Source organism: Ictidomys tridecemlineatus, chromosome 10 (genome assembly GCF_052094955.1).
Source record: "Ictidomys tridecemlineatus isolate mIctTri1 chromosome 10, mIctTri1.hap1, whole genome shotgun sequence".
NCBI classification, from domain to species: domain Eukaryota; kingdom Metazoa; phylum Chordata; class Mammalia; order Rodentia; family Sciuridae; genus Ictidomys; species Ictidomys tridecemlineatus.
In genome coordinates this window covers 106953967-106966044 of record NC_135486.1, presented here as the reverse complement: position 1 = coordinate 106966044, position 12078 = coordinate 106953967, and positions in this window count along the sequence as shown.

The following is a 12078-nucleotide window of genomic DNA, read 5'->3' as shown; positions in this document are numbered from 1 at the left end:
CAAATTCTTTCTTTCTTTTTATAATTTTTAGCTGTAGTTGGACACAATACCTATATTTTATTTTTTACTTTTATGTGGTGCTGAGGATTGAACCCAGTGCCTCACATGTGCTAAGCAAGTGCTCTACCACTGAGCCACAACCCCAGCCCAAGAAGGACAAATTCTTAAATGCAAAGAACTCTCAGACAGAGCAGGAAGGTTGGGCTAGAGCACTCTGGCCTGGGTGCAGCCCCCCATTTGCAACTGGAGAGGTAACCTTCAAACCAGGCAAGACTTGACCTTGAATCTGAGAAGTTGAGCAAAACCAGACATGGCTCAGAATGCAAATCACTGAAGAGCTGCCCAGTGAAGGGGACAGTACAACCCTGGATTCCAGACCCAAAAAAGGCTCAGAATATGTGTTCTTTTCAGGGTCTTTGGGTGCTCACCAGGGACTGGGGGTGCCTAGAGGGAGACTGTTATGGAATGGGTATTAGGGTGTTGTGGATTTCTGTCTGGAATGATGGAAAAGTCCTGTAACCAGATGGTGGCACCACATGGCAAAGGTACTTAGTGCTACTGAATTGCACACTTCAACATGGTTAAAACCGTGCATTTTATGTTGTGTACATTTTGTCACAATTCAAAAAAAAACAACAACACATATTGGAAACAAGGAGGTAGAATTATCGTTACTTGCAAATAATATAACTGTCTACCTGGAAAACCCACAGGAAACCATTAGGACCAATAAAAGCATTATTCCCAAATCAATGGTTTCAACATGCCAGCAATAATTAGTGAGGAAATACAGCAGTGAAGGGTAACTGCAATGATGAAAACAGATGGTCAGTCACAATAGTAGTAAGACATACAACATAGAGTAATTAACTGAATGAAATGAGCAGGGTTTATATACAAAGGGGCTACCAGGTCTGGTGCTGCTCAAGATATATTTGTTAAAAAAAATTTACCCTGCATAAGGAATTAAAAGGGAAAAAAATGATAGTTAGCAAAGACATTGCTAAACCTGTTGGTACATATAAAGACTAACTGTTTAAAAAAATTAAAACAGTAATAGTGACTTGTTTAGAATGGTTAAAAACAACATATGCCTAATTATGAAACTCTAGAAATCAATAATGAAATTATTGACGCTTTTGTAGGGAAAAGGGGTACTGGGGATTGAACTCAGGGGCACTCGACCACTGAGCCACATCCCCAGCCCTATTTTATATTTTATTTAAAGACAGGGTCTCATTGAATTGCCTAGGGCCTTGATAAATTGTTGAGGTTGGCTTTGAACTTGCAATCCTCCTGCCTCAGCCTCCCGACCCACTATTAGTGAATCCTGGTAAGAAGTCCATAGGTATTCATTATACTGCTCTTTAAGTCATTTTTTAAGACTGATTTGTTTTTCAAAATTTAAAAAAAAAAAGTTTAAGAAATAATTGGGCTGGTGTGGTGGCACATACCTGTAATCCCAGCAGCTCAGGAGGCTGAAACAGGAGGATCACAAGTTTAAAGCCAGTCTTAGAAACTTATGAGGCTCTAGGTAACTTAGAGAGACCCTGTTTCAAAATAAAACATTTTTAAAAAAAAGAGCTAGGGATGTGGCCCAGTGGTTAAGCATCCCCTGCTTTCAATTCAAGTCACAAACAAATAAAAAATAAAAAGAATACCCTAAAGGTATGTCCTAAAATATATTCAGATGATATGATATATTGGATTTTCAAATCTGGAATGGAATAGGGAGAGAGGTATAGGTGTAGATGAAACAAGACTGGCTATGAGTTGATAATTGCTGAAGCCATTGAAGTTTGTTACCTTATTCTATTGATTATTATATAATAAAAAGATTTTTCAAGTCAATGACTTCATTTTTGTTTGCAGATGACAGGGTTGCATATGAGAAAAATCCTAAAGCAAAAAGTTCCAGAATAACAATTATAGGAAGGTTTCCAGATACAAGGTTAATGTACAACCTTGAAATAGGAATTTCTTTCCTCTGTTCCATCAATGAACAACTAGAATTCGAGACTAAAAATACAATACCCTTTATATCATCACCCCAAAATTAAATGAGTATAACACTAACAAAACGTATGCAGGATCTATATGAGGAAAACAACAAAACTCTAATGATAAAATCAAAGAAGATCAAAATAAATGGAGAGGTATTCCATGTTCATGGATAGAAAGACTCAGGATTGTCAAGAGGTCAACTCTTCCCTACTTACCTGTAGATTCAACAAAATCTATTCAAAATCTCAGCAAATAATTTTGTGGATAATGAAAAACTGATTTTAAAATTTACAGAGAGAGGCAAAAAAAAAATCCAGCCGACATCATATTGAAGAAGAGCCAAGATGGAGGACTGACACTGCCTGACCTCAAGACTAACTGTAAGGTTATGGTCACCAAGATGGTGTGATGTGGCTGAAAGAAGAGACAAATAGATCAATGGGACAGAATAGAAAGCCCAGAAATAAACACACACACACACACACACACACACACACACACACACAAATAGCATGTTTCTCTCTCAGAAAATCATAGAGCAGATCTGAGCTCTTTAGTAGGTTTTCACTACAGGAAAAAAGGAGAAATTCATTTCATTAAAAATATTTCTTTGGGGCTGGGGTTGTGGCTCAGTGCTAGAGCATTTGCCTGGCATGTGTGAGGCACTGAGTTCGATTCTCAACACCACATATAAATAAATAAAATAAAGTCCATTGACAACCTAAGCAAATATTTTAAAAACATTTCTTTCTACCTGATTGCCCTTTCCCACCACCCACTGGGGATGATTTCTCCAAAAACCTGGTCAACTCCTGATCAGAAGTCTGGCTCTGTGACAGCGACCTCCTGTTCAGGTTCACCATGCCTAGCCCTCTGCTGGGCAGACCCACTCTCCACGGCCTTCCCTGGGGTCCCAGCTCCCTGCCTTCTGGATGCTCTCTGCTCCTAAAACTGACGACTCTCGGTAATTTGGAATTGACCACACGCCAGGCACCATTTCTGGTGCTTTACATGAACAGACTCATTTACGCCTCCCTACTCAAGGTGAGTGGTATTATTTCCTCATTTCAGATGAGGAAACTGAGGCACAGGGAGATAAGCTAATTTGCAAAATATTGGAAGAACTCAACGCAGCCACAGGTGACCTGCCCCCAGACTCTTCCCAATCTAGGCCTGCTGACTCCTCCCCCTCCCCCATCACCTGGAGCTCCTGGAGGACAGTGAGTGTCCATGTGTGTTGAATGAAAGGAGTCCTGACTGTGGGATGACAGGTCACCCGGGGACTCCACCTCTGCTCTTGCTGCAGCATCTTTTGACACAAACATACCTAATCATGCTCCAGTGCTGAGTGTGACCCTGGGGTGTGCAATCAGTGTGCTCCATGGTGACAGACATCAGTCACATCCAGCAGGTACCAGTTTCCAGGAACTTCTTCCGGTCTGTGTCCCCCACCCCCTGGCCTCGGTGTTCGGCTTGCTGCACTACCAGGAGTATCCATGGCAAGTCTGTGAGTCTCAGGTGACACCAGGTCAACTCTCCCAACACATCCCTAGCCTCAGTGGCTGAGCACTGGGCAGGGGCCTATATCTCCTGCGATTCCACGCTGCACAATCTAAACCTTTCCTTCCCCACTTCCGTTTTCTCTTCTGTGGGGGTAGAAGCCAGAGTAGAACCATTCAGTAGTCTCAGGGGCCTGCCCATCGACTGGGCATGCACAGCAACCCCTAACACAGCCCTGGCCTGGGCCTGGGGCTCACCTGAGAGGTGGCACAGGCCACTGTCCTTAGAGTTGTTATCACTGCAGGATGTTCTGTCCTACATAGAGCACTTTAGGACTGAGATGCTTCACTCTGAGGCACTTTCTCGAAGAAACCATCCAGGAGCAAGAGCCCTGGCAAGGAGACGCTCCAGTAGCCAGGCGTGGTAGCCTATAACCTGTGATCCCAGTGACTCAGGAGGCTGAGGCAGGAGGATCTCAAGTTCAAAGCAAGACTCTGTCTGAAAATTAAAAAAAAAAATTAAAAAATAAAAAATAGAAAGGGCTGGGGATGTGGTAAGTAGTTAAGCACCCCTGGGTTCAATCCCCAGTACCAAAAAAAAAATTTTTTTAAAGAAGAGAGATGCCCCAGAAGCAGCTCCTGAAACAAGACAAATCTGAGAAGGTCTTCCGGAACCCAGAAAAGCCCACTCAGTGGGCAGCTGGAGTTCCACCCTGTTAGGGCCTCTGGTGCTGTAGGACATGATTCAGAGCTGTCCCTCCCGGGGACAAGGAAGCCTGGGAGTTTATCCACCATCATGGACTAGGGCCACTCCCCACCATTAGCTGCCTGGCAGGGCCAGCCCCACTTGTGTGCCCAGGCTGAGTGCCCTGGGGTGGACGAAACACCTACAATAGGATGCTGTCCCCAAATTCAGTGGCCAGGAAGGAGGGGAGAAGAGGGAGACAGAGACAGGGTGGGTGCTGGGGATGGAAAGAGGAGAGGGACAGGGAGGGAGGGGGACAGGGCAGATGCTGCAGCAACGGTGGGGGGCCCCACATCGCGCACTCTCCTTCCAGTCCCTGCAACCTGCTCCAGGTCACTCCCTGGTCACCTGGACACCATGGCACTTCCCAGGCTTATTTGCTGGCCTGGGTATGGAAGTCACCTGGCCAGTGATACCGTGACACCTGGCCCTTGCCCTCCCATCCCTGTCTCTGCTGGGACAACCCTGGGACAACACTGATTCCTCCCTCCCGGGATGTTGTGGCCCTATTGTCTAGAAGAAGCAACAAACACCTGGGGTCTTCACCTGTCTGTCCCAAGATGGACCCTTCCTCTAGCTGATCAGTCACCACAGTCCAGGTTTGCTCAATGGGCCGGCAGAGAGCGGGTATGGAGCCCAGGCCTGAACCCTCAGCCTCAGAGGCTGCACGGGCAGAAGCTGTTTTGGGTAGGCAGTAAGGTTTGCTGTGCTCCGAGGCAGGGTTGTGGAACCTTAGATGTCAGGGGTCCCTTAGAGCTGGTAAGAGCCACTTGCCAGAAAATTCACACTTGCTGCAAGGGGCCCTGCGTTCTGATTCTGGGATTTCACAAAGTGCCCAGCGTTTGGAAAGTGGCTTAGCCTCAGTCCCTCCAGAGTCGAGTGGAAAGTAAAATGTCCAGGAAGGGAGTGGTGAGCCCACCTGCCCACCCAGGCCTGAGTTTGGTCCCACAGCCTGAGACTCCAACCGCCACCCTTCCCCTAATCCCTGACTGTGCCTTGCCCCCCCAGGGGACCTGGGTACATTTCATGATGGTCCCTAGAGAGGCCTCCCAGACTCTGAAATGTCCTCCACCCCAGTCTCCAGGATCTCAGGAAGGTGAGACTCCCAGAAGTCACCTATCTGGAGTCAACTGGACACCGTGTGCAAGAAGAGAAGGCCACCACATGGAGCCACCTGGCTGGTCCCCAGGACCTCACCCCAATTCCCCCAGGCTCAAGAGAGGGAACAGGATGAGGTCCCCACACAGCAAGCCTACAAAACAACAGATGGTGGGTCGTGACCTGTGAAGGGCACCTGACAGTGAAGGGCTCTCAGGGCCAAGGTGGCTGACCGTTTGCAAAAGGACTGAGGCTCAGGCAGGGGGCCAGAGGGTGGTCCCAGCCAGCCCACCCTCCACATGGACCACAGCACTTAAGGCTTTGACTCTGGGGCTGGAAGCCCTGTGCCTGCCCCAGGGCGGGTTAGGTGGATTGCTGTGGGACTGTAGGAAAAGCCAGAAGCTTCCCCCGTCTCTGGTCACCAGACTCCTTCCCAGTCTATGGCTGCCTGAGGCAGGCGGGGGCCTCCATACTCAGAAGCAATTTGTGGAGTCTTTCTGGAAACTTCTCAGGCACTTCTTATTGGGAAGGCAGGATGGTGCTTCTGCCACCCCTCCTCCCACCCTGCCCTGAGCAGGGGGACCAGTGTGGTGGAATGTGGGGTAAGGATGGCAGCTGAACCCTGGGCTTGGGGCCAGCACCCACAGCTCTGCTGATGAATACTGTGAGCTCATGCACCACGGACACACCCCACCCCAACTCTGCCTGCCCCTCTCTAGCCTCTTCATGATTAAAATGGTTCTTGTGGGGCTGGGGTTGTGGCTCAGAGGTAGAGTGCTTGCCTGGCAAGCATGAGGCTCTGGGTTCGATCCTCAGCACCACATAAAAATAAAATAAAGATACTGTGTCCACCCATAACGAAAAAAAAATATTTAAAAAATATTTATGCTTAAAAAAAATGACTCTTATTCTGGGCACCACTGCCCACAGAGTAGGCAAGCAGGCTCTGGAGGGCATCGTGGAGTGGTAGAAAGGCTGGGCAGGAGCAAGAGTCCTGGCGGGAGACAACCCACAGCCAGGCGCTCTCCCTGGTGACCAGAGATGGCTGTACCCATCAGTTTGTCCCCACTGTGACCCCTGCCCCTAGGGGATCACCAACCACAAAGGGCTGTGACCGCCCGACCCACCAGAGCAGTCATGATCTGAAGGCTCAGACAGGACAACAGGGAAATGAGCAGAGAGTGCCTGAGAAATGAGCTGGAGACGCCAGGCGCAGTGGTGCATGCCTGTAAAGCCAGCGGCTCGGGAGGCTGAGGCAGGAGGATCACAGGTTCAAAGCCAGCCTCAGCAATTTAGCAAGACTGCCCACAACCTAGAGAGGCCTTTGTCTCAAGAAAATAAATAAATAAAGCTGGGAATGTGGCTCAGTGGTTAAGCAGCCTGGATTCAATCCCTGGTATCCCGCCATCCTCCAAAAAAAAAAAAAGAAAAAGAAAAAGAAATGAGCTAGACAAGGGGTATTGACACTTTCCAGGTTGGGGGGTACTTGGAGAGTGGGAGCCTGAGGACACCCTCCTTGCCCAGTACCTACACTGCTCCTCTGTAGCCCCTCAAAGCCATCCATGGCATTTTCTGTGACCGTGGTCACAGTTGAGGGCTGTGCTGTCCTGTGTAAGAGGCCTTGGCCACACACAGCTCCTGAGCACTGCAAATATGTGTGGGGGAGGAGCTAAGTTCTAGTTCACCTGTCATTCATTTAAATTTAAACAGCACAGGACAGACCCCTCAATCACTCAGCCACCCCTGGCCACCGCACATGGCCCCACCCCCATCAGAGTAAATTGGGAGGGCCTTCCTCCTCAGGGGACTGCCCATCATGCTCTGCCCAGGGGGTGTTCGAATGCAGGCCACTCTGGCTGACCCACCCGACCCCTGGAGGCTGCAGCCCCTCTGGGACCTCACATGCTGCTTCTCTGGGCCTCTGCATGCTGCCTGGCCACCACCCAACCAGTCTAGTCTCCAACCAGCCTGCCAGCAGCTCGCAGGTCACTGGGTCTTGGATTCCATTTGTCCCAGCCTAACAATATTGTCCTCCAGCACAGCACCAGGCTCTGTCCCCTGCAGCTTGTGGATTCATGGGGACACAGAAAAAGAGACAACTCTGGTCGTGAGCACATTCCCAGCCCCTGAGCTGAGGCCAACAGGTGGTTTCTGGGCTGGCTCCCCAGAGGGAGGCAGACGGCTAACCTGGGTGGTTGAGCAGGGGAGTGACTGGACCCTCCAGGTAGAGGGACCAACTGTGCAAAGGGCCAGGGCATAAACCTGAGTGTGGAGGGGTGAGCCTGCACAGGCTGAGGGTTCCCAACTGGCACCAAGGTTTGTATCCTGAGTCCTGCTGAGACCACATCCAAGAGCAGCTGAGATCCATGGCCAAGGTCACTGAGGGGCTGGTGGACACACATCAGAGGTGACCCTGGATGCTTATGTGTCTGCAGCAGCCCAGCACCTGGACCCTAAGGCCATCCCCCGGGCCCTCTCTCTTTCCTTGAAAGACCAAGCCCTGTTTTTACCGAGCAGCTACCACACACCAGACTCCTCCATGTCCACTGTCCTTCCATCAGCATGGATGGGCTTCTGTGGTTTTGCAAGAAATCTGAGGATCGGAGAGATTCAGCAAAGCGATCAAAGACACAGTAGAGACCAACTCTGAGTCAGGACAGCTAGGACACCAGTGTAGAGACACTTGTCAGCAGAGCGTGTGTGCGTATCACTAAATGCATGTGTGAATCAGAGTGTGTGTGTGTGTGTGTGTGTGTGTGTGTGAATTCGTGTGTAGCACTGTGAGTGTAAATTACTATGAATCAGTGTGTGTCCCTGTGTGTTACTGGTGCTGTCTGTGTGTGAATTAGCATATGTCACTGTGTTACTGTGATTGTCCCTGTCACTGCATGTGGCCTCCCAAGCCTAAGATTTCAGTTTCAAGTGCAATCAAAGCTGAGCACGTGGGTGACACTCTGCTTCAAAGCTCTGATTTGCTTGCAAGTGTCCTTCAAGAAGCAAAGGAGACAGGAGACAGGAGAGGAGGGGTGGGGACAGAGCCAGTAGAGGCATCGCTCAGCAGCAGGAACGCTGGGAAGGAAACCAAGGCAGCTATGCCGGCACCTGACAGGGGCCCAAGACCTCTGGGACTGTCACACCCTGCAGACACAGGGGGCCTTACAGAATTCCTTCCAGACCCTGACCACAGCCCTCAGAAAGCAATTGTCTGGAAGGATTGCACAGAGATAAAAATATTAACTTTTGTTGCTTACAAAACCACTCAGGGCTTCAAAGCGCTCTTTTCCCGTTGTCAAGGAATTGACAATACTGATAAGGATCAAAGGGACCAGAATAGACTCGGGAGTCCTTTCTTGCTAAACTCCCCGGAATCTCTTTTGCCTGATCCCCAGGCTCTGTCCTCTCTCTAAAGAACATTCCAGGGGCTGCAGTGTGGCCCTCCATGACTTCAAATGCCAGGCGCCCCAATCCTCCTAGACAAGCACTCCCACCATATGGCCACCTGTCCAGCTGCCCTGCCCTCCCAGCCAAGACAGCCAGGTGACCCAAGCTGGGCCAATCAGAATTATGCCCTGGGTTTTTGCACATTGGAACCAAGAGACAAAGGTCAGGCCCTCCTAGGAGAAGGGGGGTTTTGTGAACCAGGAGGTGAGAGACATGGAAGGCTCTCTGACATTCTTGTCCCTGGTTCTAGCCCCTCCTGAGGTCCAGCCTCACCCTGGATGTAACCCTGATTTGGTTATACAAGCTATTAAACTGTCCTTTGTGTCTACAATTTGCTTTTCAGTGCTGGGAATGGAATCTAGGGCTTCACCATGCTAGGCAAGTGCTCTGCCCCTTAGATACACCTCAGTCCTACTCTTTGGGTCTAAACTCCTCTGATTGGGATGGTGTCTCTAGAAGCTCCCCAAGTCTTGGTCTAGGCCCCAGCCCAACCGTTCCCATGCTGCAGGAGGAGCGGATGGCCTGTCCCCATCTACCGGTTCTCTGGCCTTTCTAGCTGCCTCTGTCTCACCAAGGTCTGAACATCACCTCTTCCAAAGCCCTCTGTGGCTGCCCCACCTAAATGAACCCCGTCACTCCCCAGCTGGCTTCCTCGTCTGTCTCTGTGTTCACATTTGTCACTAGTTATAATTATATATGGTGGGCTGACTCCCCTGTTACTGCAAATACTGCGGGGGCAGGGACCTAGTCTGTCTGGATGAATCCAGACTCTCTCCACTGCAAGCTTCAGAAGTCCCACTCAGACTGCCTCAGGCAAGAAAGGGGATTGCTGGATGGATAGCTGGGGAGATCCAGAGGAGAGCTGGCTTCCTGGCCTCAGTGGCTCTGATGGGCTCCTCTGCACAGCTGAGAGCCAGCCCTCTTCCCTCCTGCGTCTGCAGAGCAAAGTTCAGGGAAGCTTTTGATTGGCTCTGCTGGGGGTCACAAAATCACAGCAGAGCCAATCACATGGATGGGGCTGGAGTGTTGCAGTGGCTCAGTCTGGTAGGTTGGGATGTGAAATGCAAGGTGATGGGGTGGCGGGGAGGGGGTCTTCTGGTGGAAGGATATCCGCACAGTCTCTGCAGTGATGGGGTTGACCTCCGTGTCCCATTGCCATTGCAGAGTGATACTAAAAGGCACTAATGATTGATGGGTGGTGGAAGGAACACACAGCCAGCCCCGCCTTAGCCCTTTTGAGTTTCTCACTGAAGACCTCTTAAGCAGAACCCAGACAGAGGCCATCTCCGTGCCCCCCCCACACAACTACCCTGGGAAATGTGAGTGCCAGAAGTGAGGGCGGTGACCCCACCCCATTGGGATCAGCCGGGGACCTGAGGCCCAGACCGCAGAGGTATGATGACAGGAGCTTGTGAAGCTGGGAGCCCTGGACCCCCACTCTCCCTACCCAGGCTCTGCCCCCCAGGAGCTCACAGCGAGCCAGGCTGGAGTGGGGAGCATGGACGCTGTGGCTGGAGGACGCCCTGGAGAGCGGGTGCAATTGCCAAGAGAAGAGACTCCCAGGCTGAGCCCAGAAAGGCCTCCAGGCCACTCAGCTAAAGGACCAGGAGAGACACCGGCAGGGAGAAGGAGTGTCCCGGAAGTGGTGGCCGGAGGGCAGGGGCGCCTTGCAGAGGCGGAGGCCTGGGCTGCCACCTCAGATGGAGATTCCCCCTGCGCATGCTTACTGGAAACACATCGCTGGTCAACAGGTCGCCGTCGCCATGGCTGGCTCTGGCCCAGCACCCAGATTTCCTAGGCTTGATGACCAGGGCCACGGCAGGGGTGCCCCGAGGCGAAGTCCCACAGAAGCTCTCGGAACCACTTCCTTTCCTTCTGCGGGTCAAAGGACTGAAAGCCAAAGCACCCTCTGCTCCCAGAGACTCAGAAGTCAGCTGCACGGTCAATTATTAAACCACCTGAACAGCCCAAGAAGATGGAGATGGGACCCACTGGAAGCCATCAGACCCTCCCAACCTTGGACTAAAAAGGGAAAATGACGTCTGAGGGAGCAGCCCACAAGTCACAGGAGCCTCCCGGGAGATCAGCCACCCTTAGTACAAGATGCGGGAGCCACAGAGGGGTTCCCAGGTGGTCTACACCCCGGCAGCACTGGGTGCCCTGGGGATTGAACCTAGGGACACTCAACCCACTGACTCCCATCCCCAGCCCTTTTTTATGTTTTACTTAGAGACCGGGCCTTGCTAAATTGTTGAGGCTAGCTTTCAACTCCCAATCCTCCTGCTTTAGCCTCCCAAGCCTCTGGGATTATAGGCATGCGCCACCATGCCCGGGGATCCCCCCCCACCCCCACCCCCACCCCCCGACCACCCCCCACCCTGCTTTCCTTTCTAATCACCACCCTTTAACCACAAACCATCCACCCCTGCTGGACTCAAAGAGATCTGCAAACTGCCAGTCCTCCTATTAAGGGGTGGAGTCTGTGTCCCCGCCCCTGAACTCTAGGGGCGGGGCCTCACAGCCATCCCTTTGAGTGATTGAAGTGATTGACAACCCACAACCAACCCACCCCCACAGCAACTCCCAGCATATCTGGAGCAAGCTGCTCTGTGGTCCAAGTTGTCACATATGAATTCGCTGTGGCCATTGTAACACAGTCCCACAACCCAGGTGGCTTAAATCATGACCCCACCCCAGAACCTCAGAAGGTGACTGTATTTGGAGAGAGGGTCTTTGAAGAAGTAAGTGAGGTCCTTAAGGTGGCCCTAATCCCATCTAACTGGGGTCCTTAAGGAGACAAGGACACAGACACACACAGAGGGACAGCTCTATGAGGACATGCAGAGAAGGTGACACCAAGCCAAGGGGAGAGGCCTCCAGAAACCAGCCAATTGGTTCTCTCACAGTTCTGGAGACACCAGAAGTTCAAAACCAGCAGGTCACACTCCCTCCAAGGCTCTGACCGAGGATCCTCCCAGCCTCCCCTGGCTGCCTGCGGTGTTCTTTGGCTTATGGACTCATCACCTGACTCCACCTCCATTACCACATGGTATCCGTGTCCACAAGGCCCGCTTCTTACAAGGACACCCGTTATTGGAGGTGTGATCTCATCCTAATTGGACTGTGACTGCAAAGACCCTACTTCCAAATAAGGCCACCCTCTAAGGTGCTGGCTGTTAGACCTCATCATAAGCTTTGGGGGACCCAGTGCCACTTACAAGATTCTACCACATATGAAACTTGGCCCCTGGGAGGCCAGCAATGGAGAGACCACCTCAGGGAGAGATGACC